We start from the raw sequence: 16,142 nt of genomic DNA, 5'->3' as shown, positions 1-16,142 counted from the left end.
TCCCATGATGGGTGACCCACTGGGAAATTCTTGTGTGAGTTCCCAGAAACAAAAGGGTGAGGACGTGGTCGGGGCCCAAAGCGGACAATATCGTGCTACGGTGGAGTCGAGCCCGGGATGTGGTGGGGGCCCGAGCCGGGATGTGACAATTTGGTATCAGAGCTAAACCCTGGCCGTGAGTGCCGACGAGGGCGTCGGGCCCCTAAAGGGGGTGGATTGTAAGATCACACATCACTCAGGAAAGTGGATCCTATAAGCCTTATATGTATATTCCCATCTCTACCTAGCACGAGGCCTTTTGGAAGCTCACTGGCTTCGGAGTTCATCGGAACTCCAAAGTTAAGCGAGTAGCGCGCGAGAGCAATCCCATGATGGGTGATCCACTGGGAAGTTCTCATGTGAGTTTCCAGAAACAAAACCATGAGGGCGTGGTCGGGGCCTAAAGCGGACAATATCGTGCTACGGCAGAGTCGAGCCTGGGATGTGGTAGGGGCCCGGGCCGGGATGTGACATTGGTCCCACCTCTTCTAAGCTTTGGTGGTGGAACCTTGAATTGAGTCAGCACTCACCACAACTAGCACATTCCTTTTTGGGTTAATCTCAGTTTACTATCTTGAAGTTTATCGGTTTTCAACATTTGATACATGAAGTTGTTTTCATCATAGAGTAGTACCTAAAATCATAATTTTAGGACACACATCTGTTAACTTTTCCGTCAAAATCTCTGTTAACCGATGATGTGGCACCCACGTGTCAATATAGGGGCTCACGTGATTATTAAAAATTAAGGTTAAACTCTGTTTACTACCCTCATGTTTCATGGTTTTCAATATTTAGTACATCAAGTTTTTTTCATCCCAGAGTCATACCTAAAGTGTTAATTTTGGGACAGTCTCATACATCCGTTAGTCAAACTATTAATTCTCCCGTTAAGTGATGATGTGGCACCCATGTGGACAATGATCGGGCACCACTTGTCATTAAAAATATTAAAATAATTAATTAAATAAAAGTTATAAAAAAACCCGATCCCTTTCTGCCCCCGCGCCCCCAACCCAGAAGAACAAGAACAAGAACCCAGAAGAAAAAGAAGAGGAAGGAAAAAAAAAACCCAGTCCCGCCCCCAACCCAGAAGAAGAACAAGAAAAAGGAAAAAAAAAAAACCCAGTTTGTCATTTCCAAATTAATGGAGATCTACCACAAACCAGTCCAAAAATCATTTCAAACTCAAACTCCCCATCTCAAAGTATTTTCGAAATTCACTCACACTGAAAATCCCCAAAATATGGAGTTCATTGTCTGGGTTCACGTTCACGGTCGAGGGCCGGGGGGAGGGGGTGGGTATGAACTGGGTTTGGGCTGCCTTTTTTTTTTTTTTTCTTTGCAGATTCGATTTTTTTTTCTGCTTCTTCTGGGTTGCAGATTCGATTTTTTTTCTGCTTCTTCTTCTTTTGGGTTACATGTTTGGTTTTTTTTTTCTTCTTCTTCTGGGTTGTAGATTTGATTTTTTTTTCTTCTTCCTCCTCCTTCTTCTTCTTCTTCATTCTTCTTCTTCCTCTTCTTTTGGGTTGTAGATTCGGTTTTTTCTTTTTTCCTTTTTTTTTTCTTCTTCTTTTTCTTTTTCTTCTTCTTCTAGGTTGCAAATTCGGTTTTTTTTCTTCTTCTTCTTCTTCTTCTAGGTTGGGAGCGGGGGGGGGGGGGGAAGGGATGGGGTTTTTAAAAAAAAAAACTTTTATTTAATTAATTATTTTAATATTTTTAATGACACGTGGCGCTCAGTCATTGTCTACATGGGCGTCACGTCATCACTTAACGGGAGAATTAACAGTTTGACTAACGGATGTATGAGACTGTCCCGAAATTAACACTTTAGGTATGACTCTGGGACGAAAAAAACTTGATGTACTAAATGTTGAAAATCACGAAACATGAGGGTAGTAAACAAAGTTTAACCCTAAAAATTAATAAATAATAAAATTAATAAAATAAAAAATTTACAAAGGCATCTTCCTCCCTTGCTCCCCATCCCGTTGTCCTCCCTACAGTACAAATATGCGGCGGAGGGTGTCGTCTCTCATCCATGTTTGCACCAGTCCGAACAACAAGCCTGAAGTCCATTCTAGCATAAACACATACACAATCAATCTCCTTTGCAATACCTTGAAATTTTAATATATGAATATGCGGAGAAAAATCGAAAATAAATCGATTTATGGGTATAAAAAATTGAATTGAGAACTTTTAAAGTTTTGTTTCAGGAAATTATTATAAATTATGTTGTGAAATTTATCGTTAAATTGAAAAGACGGAAATGCCCTAGCTGGCTTAACGTAATTATATGAGGACGTATTTTATCATATATTTTATCGGATTTCTTGACATATTTGGATAGAGGATGATCCTACGAGCGTGTAGGCAAAAACCGTTCGTGAAACGGAATAATAATGATAGAAGTTTAGGGCAAAATAGTCATTTTGACATTAAGTTGGAAGGCTCCAGAAAATCTGGAGCAAAGGGAGTGCCACGTGTGTGGCTGTAATGGAAAAGAAAGGAGAAAAAAGGGAGAGACTCGGACGAATCAGGGAGGGGGAGGAAAGGAAGAGGGCCAATGGGGGAGGGTAGAAAGGAGGGGAAATGAGGGAGAAGAGAAAGACGGGATTACCCTCAACCCGTTTTCCTCTTTTGCCGACCCAACCCCATCGATGGAAACAATGGTTTTCGATGCTCCTCCAGCCAAATTCTGGAAAATTTCGTCGAGACACCACCTGAGAAATACCCCATGACCTTCCCTCTACCAATTCCACCCCAAAATTCATACAAATTGGCCTTGAAATTGTGGAAATCGCATCGGTGGGTACGTGGGTTCTTAGTTGTCGATCCACCAAATCTGAAGCAAATTTCTTCAATCACCACCACCTTTAGCATCCTCTTCAGGCCAAGAACAAAGCCCATACAAGTTTGGGGGCGGCGAAGCTGTTTTGGAGTCGAATCAAGAACATCAAAATTCCAGGGTTTTCAGCGGTTTGAGGGCTATTTGAGGTGTTTCCCAGACGAATTGGACTTCAGCCAAGGTATGAAAGTTGATCCACTAATTAAACTTTATTTTCCTGTAAAATTTGGTAATTTTTAGAGTTGGTCGGAATTTGGGGTTTCCATTCGCCGGAAACCGCCACCCAAGGTGGAGCGTGCGGCAACGTGTGGCCAGAGGGATGAAGCTGTCTTTTTAAGCTCATTTCGATGTTCTAAATTCATGTATAATATGCATTTGGTGTGATTCATTTTTTTGAACCTAGTTCGTATTTGGTAGTCACTTGAAGGATTTGGGAAATGGAATAAAAATGAATGGTGAACTATGAAATGTTTGATCCCACTAAAGGGTATGTAGGCAGTCTAACAAGAGTTAGATGCAGCCTTAATAATCGAGATTTAATCTTTAGTTGGGAATTGGATTTAAGAGAAGAAGTTGGTGATAAATTATGAAAATTTAATCGTATGTTTTGGTAAGTTAATTATGGGTATAGTTTTTTGTGAGGGATGAATTTAGGGACTTATTTTACCCAAAAAATAATTTAGGAACCTAATTTTTACTGAGATGATCGTTCAGGGACTAAATCGACACTTTACCCTATTTTAAAACTAGTCTCTCCGCACGCACTCACATATGTGGGAGAGACATCTTTTTAATCAGGGGAACTACGTGCCCCTAAAGATGTCTTGCGTTAGTTTTTTTATTCACTCTAATTGTCAAGATATATTTTTAATGTACTGTGCAAAAGAGAGACTGTAAATTACACTTTCATACCTCAGATTTGGGGTATTAAATAAAGAATCGTGATTATTAGTAGTAATGTAAACAGAATTTAATTTGGACCTATCATCAGAATTATTTCCCGAAAATAAATATTTCGGGGCGGAACGTTACATCCTCTCTCATCCAAATCCATAACCTCCCCTTAATTCCCCAATTTCCGCAGATTCAATCATCTCAAAATCACCACCAAATTAAGAAATTTCAACACAAATTGAAACAGAAACCCTTGAAACTTTGGAGAAATCCAATTTCCAAACCCCTAGGATTGTTCGAAATTTGAAATTGGAAATCCTAGGCTCTCCTTGGTAACGGGAGATCCATTAGGGAGGCAGTGACGGTAGCAAATCGGAGAGAAATGGAAGGGAAGTCAATGAAAAGGAAGAGAGATAGAGAGAGAGAGGAAAGGAGATGAGAGAGATGATCTCATCGTTAGTGGTGCGGGGAGTTGAGAAGGGAGGGGGTGGATGCAGAAGAGAGAAGGGAGAGGATGAAGGGGGTAGGTGCAGAAGAGAGAAGGGATGGAGGGTCGGGGTGGGTATCAGGGATGGGGAAGGTGGGGTGGGTGAAGGACTCATATCCTCTTCTGAGCAGTTGCCTGAGGGTCTTAGGGATCAATTGATCATAGCCCTTTAAATTGATTCAAATTGATCCAACGGCCAAGAATGAACAACAAGCTTTCAAAGTTTTTCACGCAACGCAAGGCAATTTTGTTTGCCTTCCTTACAATTCCCGCTCCCTTCCTCCGAACTTTTGGTCTTCTGCAGCTGTTACTGTTGGAGAAATTTTTAGTTATGACGGGAATACGGATGGTACACCATGTGTTTTTATGCAAGTGGTGGAAAATTTTAATTTTTAAGTTATTAATCTTTTGACACACATAACTCACAATTTGTATAAAGACACGTGGTGTACCACATCGTGTGACGGTCACATTGAAAAATCTCTCCTACTGTTGGTCTTTTGCTTGCCCAAAATTCACCATTTTTTCACGTCCCAAAGGTTTTTTTTTTTTTTGATGAAGCTATCATTGAAGACGACCCACAAGTCTTCCTTGCTTCAATTTCAAGTTTAAATTTTTACCCTTTTCTCCTTGGGATTTGTGCATATATTGAAACACAAGAACTCTTTAGCTCAGAGCTCTTCTCTCATGGTCTTGAATTTCATGGTAGTCATTATCCATGAAATTGTGTTCATCAGAAAGATTCAGGACCTTTCAAAACAACTTTTCTTTTGTTTTCTTTTTACATGTTTTCTTCATTCAATATTGGAGATTAGAAATAAAAATTCAGATTTTCAAAGAATGAGAGTTCACCTTCGGCCACCATAAAAATGGTGGGCTTCAATTGTAACATCCCACATCGCCCAGGGGAGTGATCCTTAAATGTATATTCTCATCCCTACCTAGCACGAGGCCTTTTGGGAGCTCATTGGCTTCGGGTTTCGTAGGAACTCCGAAGTTAAGCGAGAAGGGGGCCAGAGCACTCCCAGGATAGGTGACCCAGTGGGAAGTTGCTCATGAGTTCTCAAAAACAAAACCGTGAGGGAATGGTAAGCCCAAAGCAGACAATATCATGCTACGGTGGTGGAGCGGGCCCGAGAAGTGATCCATCCCGGGCCGAGATGTGACATCAATTCTACGATGGACTGTTTGAGGCGATTTCCAGATGACTGCTACTGTTGGTCTTCTGCTTGTCGGACTCAGATCCTCAAAATTGTCTTGGGTTGCGTGAAAAACTTTGAAAACTTGTTGTTCAGTCTTGGCTATAGGATCAATTCGAATCAATTTGAAGGGCTGGGATCAATTGATCCCTACCGTGAGGGAATGGTAAGCCCAAAGCGGACAATATCATGCTACGGTGGTGGAGCGGACCCAGGAAGTGATCCATCCCGGGCCGAGATGTGACATCAATTCTACGGTGGACTGTTTGAGGCGATTTCCAGATGACTGCTACTGTTGGTCTTCTGCTTGTCGAACTCAGATCCTCAAAATTGTCTTGGGTTGCGTGAAAAACTTTGAAAACTTGTTGTTCAGTCTTGGCCGTAGGATCAATTCGAATCAATTTGAAGGGCTGGGATCAATTGATCCCTAGGACCCTTAGGCAACTGCTCAGGAGGGGATCTGAGTCCGTGGGTGAAGGGACGGGATAGAGCCCAGATTTTTATTTTTTAAAATTTTTTATTTTTTAATATTTTAATATCCACATGGACGCATATTGACACGTGGCGTCCAGTCATTATCCACGTGGGTGTCATTGTAGACATTGAAATTTCGTTGAAATAAATGTTAGCCATCACATTAAAATTACATTTGTAAACATTGAAATTTTAGTGAAATAAATGTTGACCATTGCATTAAAACTACAACCTTCACCCAAATTCACCTACAACATACACCCAAATTCACCTACAACAATCCATCCAAATTCACCTACAACCTTCACCCAAATTCACCTACAACATACACCCAAATTCACCTACAACAATCCTACCCAAATTCACCTACAACATACACCCAAATTCACCTACAACAATCCATCCAAATTCACCTACAACCTCCACCCAAATTCACCTACCCAAATTCACCTACAACATACACCCAAATTCACCTACAACAATCCATCCAAATTCACCTACAACCTCCACCCAAATTCACCTACCCAAATTCACCTACAACATACACCCAAATTCACCTACAACAATCCATCCAAATTCACCTACAACCTCCACCCAAATTCACCTACAACAATCCACCAATTCACCTACAACATCCACCAAAACAAATGGATGGTGGTGGTTCATTCCCAAAGCCTATAAATAGGCTCCTCCATCAAAGAATCAAGGGAGGATTTTTACATACACTTTCTCTACTCCCAAATTGGAAGAGAAGTCGCACCACACCAAAGCCTTGAAGCCTCGAAACTTTGAAGCTCTCAAGCAAATCCCGAAGGATCAAGAAAGCCCTCTTTGTTCTTCGTGAAATCCTCCTTCAAGATCAAGCCCCAACGCCCCTTGAAGAACTTCCACCAATTCAAGATCAAGCCCCGACGGCCCTTGAAGAAGGTGTTCATCATTCATCAACTGTTCGTCCAAGATCAAGCCTCGACGGCCCTTGGATCAACAACACTACATCTACACGTTTCAAAGATAGAATCAGAGGATAAATTTGTAGAAGAGATTGTAACCCCTAAATCATTAATACAAATATTATTTTGTACACGTGTTCTTGTCTCTTTCGTTTCAGGAATTCCCGTGTTTACAAATTTGGCACGCCCAGTGGGACTAGTCTCTACCTCTCATCTCTATCTTTGAATCCGCAACAAGCACAAATGGCGTCAAGGAAGGCCCAAGTTGTTCTCGCTGCCAATGCAAGAAACAAGAGCGTCATCACGGCAGGGGGCATCACTTCAGGCATCATAACTCGAAGCAAGGCAAAAGCTCTTTCCGCCGCCTCTTTCGCCCCTTCGTCAACTCCGCCGAAGGCACAAGAGCACCCGAGGTTCGAACCGGTGATCACCCTGGCCTCGCTCAGGGCGCCAAGAGAGGAAAGCCAGAGGAAGTACTCTGAATCCTTACTTTCCGATGCCGACTCAAGCAGCGGCATAGCTATGCAAGTCATGGTTACTGGAACAACTTCAATTGAGGAGCAGCTGGCTCAGATGAATGAAGCAATCGCAAAGCTCACAAGGACTGTGGAGGAAAAAGACCTGCAAATCGCAGCACTCGTTAACCAGCTAGATGCAAAGCCCGATGAGAAAGTCAGGCAAGGGGATAATCCAGTAAAGAAGGAAAACGACGAGGATGAGGAACCTCCATTGGAGAACGTCGAAGAGACGCTGAAGCCAGACCAAGCGGCGACACTCATGGGGTCTCTCTCTATCCAGCAGCTGCAGGAGATGATCGCCAACACCATCAAGACGCAGTATGAAGGAAGCTCACATGATTCCGTACTATACTCAAAGCCCTACTCCAAAAAGATTGACGCTTTGAAGATGCCGAGGGGTTATCAACCACCAAAGTTTATGCAGTTCGATGGAAAGGGGAACCCGAAGCAACATATCGCCCACTTCATTGAAACCTGTAGCAATGCTGGAACAGAGGGAGACTACCTCGTCAAGCAGTTTGTGCGCTCGCTGAAAAGCAACGCCTTTGACTGGTACACCGACCTCGAGCCTGAGTCTATCAACAGTTGGGATCAGCTGGAAAAGGAATTCCTCAACCGCTTCTACAGCACGCGCCGCACCGTAAGCATGCTGGAGCTGACCAGTACGAAACAGTGGAAGGAGGAACCCGTTGTCGACTACATAAATAGATGGCGTTCATTAAGTCTGGATTGCAAAGATCGGCTCTCTGAAACCTCTGCCATTGAGATGTGTGTTCAAGGCATGCACTGGGGGTTACATTACATTCTCCAAGGCATAAAACCAAGAACGTTTGAGGAGCTGGCAACGCGTTCCCACGACATGGAGCTGAGTATCGCCAATCACGGAAAGAATGAGCCGATCACCCACTTCAAGAAGGATAAGGTGTTCGCCCCGAGTGTGGACAAGGCCGGAAAAAAGCCTGCCAAGGAAACTTTTACTGTCAACACTACCCCCATCAAAACCCCATCCATGCCTATCAAAACCCCATCCGCGCCTGTCAAGATTTCCTCCAAGACTAAGGCAAAGGAGACAAAGAGAAGTGAGCCTCCTCGCACCCAAGACAAGTATAAAAACACCTTGAGAGAGTTGGAGCAAAAGACGTACCCTTTTCCTGACTCAGACGTGGATGCAATGTTAGATGACTTGCTGGAAAAGAAGGTAATTGAGTTACCAGAGTGCAAGCGCCTTGAAGAAATGAATCGAACGAACGATCCTAGATACTGCAAATACCATCGTATCGTAAGCCATCATGTGGGCAAATGCTTCGTCCTTAAAGAACTCATCATGAAGCTAGCGCAACAAGGGAGAATCGAACTAGACCTTGAGGACACAGCCGCAACACATACTACTACAGTGGCGTTCGGATCTTTCGATCCTGTGCCTCTCCAAACAACACCCGACCATTCCTATCAATGTGCAAGCTACACGGCGCCTTCTACACAACCATCGCCGGGGGCAAACGAACAAGATGCGTATACCGATGATGATGAAGGATGGACATTGGTGACCTACAAAAAAACAAGGAAACCAAAACCACAAGCCACAAGACCAAAGGTGGAACAAGTGAGAAAACACCGTCGCCGCAACAGTAGGAAGCCTAAAAGAAACGTAAAAGTCGATAAGCCAACGTATGCTGGGGAACCCGTGGAGCAAGAGCCACGCATTCCTGTCTCCTTGCGCGAGTACTTCCCGAATGACTTCTTCCAACAGTGCACTATCGCTGCATGCCATATGGTCGAAGTAGAAACGGAAGAACCTTCAAAAAGCAAAGATACCACCACTGAGGGAGAAAAAACTCTCACGCTCGAAGAAGGTCTGCCAACACACTTTAGCATTGAGGAAGCGCTACGATTACCAAAGAAGATGCGAATAGCATTAGCAGCGGCCTTGGAAAGTCCCAATGAACATGAAGTGCAAGAAAGCAAGAACGAAGACTTGAAGCTTCGGCCACATGAATGTGCCACATGTTGTGCCATAGAGGACGCAATCCATTTCACCGACGAAGACTTGCTGCTAGGATCCAAGCCTCACAACCGTCATCTCTTCGTCTCTGGGTATGTAAAGGGGCACAAAGTCAACCGCATGCTTGTGGATGGTGGATCAGCCATAAACATCATGCCAAAGTCAACAATGACTACAATCGGCATCAAGGCGGATGAGCTGTCCCTAAGTCGTCTACTAATCCAAGGTTTTAATCAAGGAGGACAAAGAGCGATGGGCATGATCCGAGTGGAGATGACTATTGGTGAACTCAAGTCGAGCACGATATTCCACGTGATTGATGCAAGAACTTCCTACGGCTTACTCTTAGGAAGGCCTTGGATCCATGCAAATGGAGTGGTACCGTCCACCCTTCACCAATGCTTAAAATTCCACCGAGAAGGAGTGAAGGTGATCTATGGCGACACCAAACCATTCACTGAAGCCGAATCACATTTCGCGGACGCCAAGTTCTACATGGACGAAGACGTGGTGCCCGAAGCTCTTCCAAAAGAGATCAAATCCACGGGCAAGGCAACACCTAAAAAGCAGGAGCGACAAGCCATGCCCAAGAAGCAAGAAGAAGAAATTATGCCGTCTTCGAGCAAGAACGATAATGAGCTGGCTAGACGTGCAACAACAAAGGGGAGTATGACGCCCTCAAATGGACCAAACACACCCGTCTTCCGATACATCCCGATGTCGAGAAGAAAGAATGGTCAATCTCCGTTCGAATTTGGAGCACACAAAGCCGATGCACAGCGGCATATGGATAATGTAAAGTTGCTCAAGACGAAGGCAGTTTTGCCTCTGACACAGCTAGGCAGCACTAAGGTTGCAAGACTACCACAAGGCTTCATAAGAGCTCTACCGAAGGGGGTGGAACCAAGCTTTCTCCCAACCCAGAGGACCGAAGAAGGTTTTGATCCAAACGCCTATAAACTCATGTCGAAAGCTGGCTACGACTTCGCTTCTTCTTCGGATCATGGAAAAAATATTTCAGACACCGTTAACAATAAAGAACGTGACCTCACCGAGACTCAAAAGAGGTTGAAGAAGCATGGTTACGGAGTTGATAACAACAAAGCTGGACTTGGCTTCACACCAACTGCACCCGTGAAGATCTCAAGCAAAGCGAAAAATGCTAGCACTCAACACATCAGCGTGAGTATTGAACAAGATCATGATGAGCCTAAATCCACCCCTTGGACGTCAGTATTCGATAGGATGAATCGTTCAAGACCCAGAATGTCAGCACTTAATCGCATTGGTGGTCAAAACCGAACCTCCGTCTTCAAGAGACTTAACATGCCAGCATCCCAAAGCTCTGTTTTTGAAAGGTTGTCAAAACCTAAGAGGCAAAGCAACACGACTAGCTCTCTTCCTCGTCAGTCAGCTTTGGAAAGACTTGAAGACAACAAGAAGTTTTTTAGAAATAGGAAGACAGTGTCAAAGGAAGAAAAGCTCGACATGATAGCAGAAAAATGTGATATTCGAAGCTCAATTCCTTCAAGGATGAAGCGCCAAGCAATCTTGGAGGTGGACACAAACGGACCGCTGAAAGTAAGAAGGCGCACCATCATCCACACTGGACAATCTTCATGCCAACAAGCCCAAGAGGATGTCATTGAAGAGGAGATCCAAGGCATCTTCCTCGGCACGATCCATAAAGACAAAGAAGATGAAATCCCTAAGGAAGACGTCGCTTCTGGCTCTTTCGACTCAAAATCGCCACCTCGATCGCTGGGGGCATGCTCCAAGTCAAGCGAAGTTGAAGGAATAACTCATGTCACTTCAAAGAAATTACACATGAAACCTACGTCGCATTCACAAATGCACCAGTCGAAAAGGGGGCAAGAAACTATTGGTAGCACACTTTTAAGCATAGATGAAGCTGAGATTGATAACATAAACGAAGCCGATTTAATTCAAGAGGTCATGGATGCAGGACAGAACTTAAATGTTGCCTTTAAAAAATCAGGGGAACTCCGCGCTTACATAGATTTTCGTAACCACAACACCCGAAAGGATGACACCGAAGAGGAATTCCAAGATGTCTTCCACATCACGATCCAAGAAGGCAAAGAAGATGAGATCCCCGAAGAAGATGTCACTGCTGCGCCACCGCAACTTGAGGATGGGGGGCAATCCACGGTCGATGATCTCAAGGAGCTCAACTTAGGCACAAAAGAGGAGCAGAAACCTATCTTCGTGAGTGCGCTGCTAAGTGCAGACGAGGTAGATGAGTATTACCAACTGTTATCAGAGTACAAAGATGTCTTTGCTTGGACTTACAAGGAAATGCCCGGCCTTGACCCTGTCATCGCTGTACATCATCTTGCAGTTAAGCCTGGAACGAGACCAATAAAGCAAACTCAAAGGCGCTATCGATCCGAGCTCATTCCACAAATCGAGGTAGAGATTGACAAGCTAATCGAAGCAGGCTTCATTCGAGAGGTGCAATACCCCAAGTGGATCTCCAACATCGTCATCGTCCTTAAGAAATCTGGACAAATACGTGTTTGTGTAGACTTTCGGGACCTCAATGACGCTTGCCCAAAAGATGACTTTCCCTTGCCGATCATCGAAATCATGGTGGACGCAACCACTGGCCATGAGGCACTGTCATTTATGGACGGCTCTTCTGGATACAATCAAATTCGTATGGCTCTCGAAGATGAGGAACTAACAGCATTCCGCACTCCAAAAGGTATCTACTGCTACAAGGTGATGCCCTTTGGTCTAAAGAATGCTGGAGCCACATATCAGCGAGCAATGCAGAAAATCTTCAATGACATGCTACACAAAAACGTAGAATGTTATGTAGATGATGTGGTGGTCAAAACAAAGAAAAGATCAGATCACTTGAAGGATTTGCGAGTAGTGTTCGAAAGGCTGCGAAAATACAACCTCAAGATGAACCCGTTAAAATGTGCATTTGGCGTCACCTCTGGAAAGTTTCTCGGCTTCGTTGTCAAGCACCGTGGCATTGAAGTGGACCAATCAAAGATCAAGGCCATTCAAAACATGCCCGAGCCAAGAAACCTGCACGAGCTGAAAAGTCTACAAGGACGACTAGCCTTCATCAGACGCTTCATCTCCAACCTTGCAGGGCGTTGTCAACCGTTTAGTCGACTCATGAAAAAGGATGTCCCGTTCGTATGGGACGAAGCGTGCCACAACGCTTTTGAAAGCATAAAAAAATATTTATCAAGTCCACCTGTCCTGGGGGCGCCTGTGCCCGGGAAACCACTCATATTGTACATCGCCGCTCAAGAAAGTTCAGTGGAAGCACTCTTGGCACAAGAAAACGAATTCCAGAAAGAAGGAGCGCTTTACTACCTGAGTCGAACACTCATCGGCGCTGAGTTGAACTACTCCCCAATAGAAAAAATGTGCCTTGCCTTGGTGTTTGCCATCCAGAAGCTCAGACATTACATGCATGCTTACACCATCCACTTGGTTGCTAAAGCTGACCCGGTTAAATACGTCATGTCCAAGCCAGTTTTGACAGGGCGACTAGCTAAATGGGCGTTGATTCTCAATCAATACGAGATCATTTACGTCCCAGCTAAAGCCGTCAAGGGACAAGCATTAGCAGACTTCCTTGCCGATCATCCAATCCCAGCCGATTGGAAAATCTCAGACGACTTGCCTGACGAGGAGGTATTCTACATTGACATATTCCCGAGATGGACGATGTTCTTCGACGGATCTGCACGAGCAGACGGAGCGGGGGCAGGAGTAGTATTCATGTCGCCACAAAGGTAAATACTACCTTATTCATTCCAACTAAGCGAATTGTGCTCCAACAACGTCGCTGAGTACCAAGCACTAATCATCGGGCTCCAAATGGCGATCAACATGGAAATCACAACCCTCGAGGTATATGGCGACTCCAAGCTCATAATTAGTCAACTCTTGACTGAATATGAGGTGAGAAAAGACGATCTCGTCCCGTACTTCCGACTGGCAACTCAGCTGCTACAAAAGTTCGAGGCCGTAACACTAGAACATGTGCCGAGAAAAGAAAATCAAATGGCAAACGCTCTCGCTAACCTAGCCTCGAGTATGACACTAGGAGAAGACGAAGCGGCAGACGTGCCAGTTTTCCAAAGATGGGTCATCCCCCTCGCCACCGAAATGCTACTAGATGATACAAATGTCATCTCGGTACTTCCAGTCGATGTTGAAGAATGGAGACAACCATTGATTGACTACTTAGAGTATGGAAAACTTCCAAATGATCCTAGACACCGCTCTGAAATACGTCGACGAGCACCTCGCTTCCTCTACTACAAAGAAACACTCTACCGGCGCTCTTTCGAAGGAGTACTTCTGAGATGCCTAGGTGAGGAAGAAGCCAATCAAGCCATGGAAGAAGCGCACTCAGGCGTGTGCGGGGCGCATCAATCTGGACCAAAGCTACATTTCCAGCTCAAAAGAATGGGTTACTACTGGCCAAGTATGGTGAAGGATTGCCTGGAACATGCCAAAAGGTGCCAAGCTTGCCAATTCCACGCCAACTTCATACATCAACCACCTGAACCATTACACCCTACAACTGCTTCGTGGCCATTCGATGCATGGGGACTGGACGTCGTGGGACCAATTACTCCAAAGTCATCTGCAGGAGAAGCCTACATCCTAGCTGCAACAGATTACTTTTCCAAGTGGGCTGAAGCCATACCCCTAAGGGAAGTAAAAAAGGAAACTGTTGTCCGTTTCATCAAAGAACATATCATCCACATATATGGTGTGCCTCGCTACATTATCACGGACAATGGAAAACAGTTCTCCAACCGACTTGTAGACGAGCTCTGTGAGAAATACAAGTTCAAGCAGCACAAGTCTTCCATGTATCATGCTCCGGCCAACGGTCTCGCGGAAGCATTCAACAAAACATTGTGCAACCTCTTAAAGAAGGTGATCGGCCGAACAAAGAGGGACTGGCATGAAAGAATAAGCGAAGCACTTTGGGCATATAGGACGACGCATAAGACTCCTACCCAAGCTACCCCTTATTCTCTCGTATATGGCGTGGAAGCTGTTTTACCGCTAGAAAGTCAAATCCCCTCACTTAGGATGGCTATACAAGAAGGTTTGACTGATGAAGAGAATGCAAAGTTGCGCCTTCAAGAGTTGGAATCACTTGACGAAAGAAGGCTCGAAGCTCAACAACACCTGGAATGCTACCAAGCACGGCTATCCAAAGCATTCAACAAGAAGGTCCGCCCAAGGTCTTTCCAAACTGGAGATCTCGTCCTTGCATTACGAAGGCCTATCATCACAACTCACAAGACAAAAAGCAAGTTCACATCAAAGTGGGATGGACCGTACGTAATACAAGAGGTCTACATAAGCGGCGCCTACTTAATCATGGCAGAGGACGGCTTGAAGATCGGTCCCATCAATGGTAGATTCTTGAAGCGTTACTACCCCTAAAAGGCGACGACCAGACTCCTAGCCTGCATGAGCCTAAACTGCACACGGCACAAGGCACCTGGCCCGCAAGAGCATAAACTGTGTACGGCAAAATCATCATCAAAATCACTATAAAAAAAATCATCGTTCATTTGAACTACGTTATGACTTGATCCCTCATCAACCGGGGGTACGTAGGCAACTTGAAACTTCAAAACTTCAAGTACAGTCACATCACCAACAAAAACACAAACACTTTGAAGAATAAATAGCAATTCAAGATATGAATATTTTATTTCTTTAAAGAAATGATTTGGTTACAAAGCCATATTACAAAGGTGAGCACTACGCCAACGTCACCACCAAGGGAAAACTGTGACCAAAAGGCATTACACAGCAAAACCCCACCTGCAACACATGGTGCGCACACCCGAAGCAAGTGGACCTCCAAGTCAGCCACGCGACCTCGTCCGCAAACACCTTCTTTTCCGTTGACTCTCCTTCTTCCTCTCATAAAAGTTGCACAGTCACCCACAAACGAAAGGAAGACCTGCAGATGCACAAAATCTGAATCCAGATGTGGTGTTTCTCTCTCTCTCCTTTGCAGCGACGTCTCTCTCTCCAAGCTACAACAAAGACGAACCTGTAGCAACAAGAATGAAGCTGCAGCGGTTGAAGACGGGGAAAGCAACTCGGCCTTGTCATTCGAACCTGCACTCGCATTCACTTTCTCTGACCGAGTCAAGCAGAGCAGACTTTTGATGCCTTCCTAGGTTCTTCGCCGGTTTAGCAACCTCAGCCTGACAGAGCACTATATAAAAAATAAAAAAAATATATATATATTTATATATGCGGCAAACCGTCCTCAGCAATAAAACATACCTCACAGAGTGAAGGCAGCGCCCTCCTTCCTCTTCTCCATTGGTGGAAACATTTGCAGCGCCGTCGAGGACGATAAACGGAAGCCCGAGCGGTTGTAGCAACCATGCTGCAGTCCTTCATCCTTCCGTCCTCATACTCTCATGCAACTCTCCCTGAAGCTTGCAGGATAATGAAGTTTGTTGTTGCTGCCCTAATTTTGATGATGGTGACTTTTCCTCTGCCGCAGTGAAGACTTCGGATGAACACGATGAACATAGACGTGACCGACTGCAGGGTGATGGGGTTGAAGAAGCTGCACCACTTTTTGTCCAACACCGAGCTCACCACACGGCAGACGAGAAGAGCACGTCGCAGCAAAGAAACAGGAGAGTGCATTTAAGATTCAGGGCAGTAAGCTGGTACAG

The 16,142-nt window shown here is 44.7% G+C and overlaps 1 long non-coding RNA gene across 1 annotated transcript; it reads right to left on the bottom strand.

Annotated features, from left to right (window-relative positions):
- Positions 1-15,125: 15,125 nt before the first annotated feature.
- On the bottom strand, positions 15,126-15,939 carry LOC139193769 (uncharacterized). Its single transcript, XR_011578239.1, has 2 exons — positions 15,739-15,939; positions 15,126-15,656 (listed from the first exon to the last, which is right to left on the bottom strand). It is a non-coding gene; the product is annotated as an uncharacterized lncRNA (long non-coding RNA).
- Between the last annotated feature and the right edge of the window lie 203 nt (positions 15,940-16,142).

This window comes from Malus domestica, chromosome 17 (assembly GCF_042453785.1).
Source record: "Malus domestica chromosome 17, GDT2T_hap1".
Classification (NCBI taxonomy): Eukaryota; Viridiplantae; Streptophyta; class Magnoliopsida; order Rosales; family Rosaceae; genus Malus; species Malus domestica.
The sequence above is the reverse complement of the archived record's forward strand: the minus strand, read 5'-3'. Positions and strand labels throughout refer to the sequence as shown.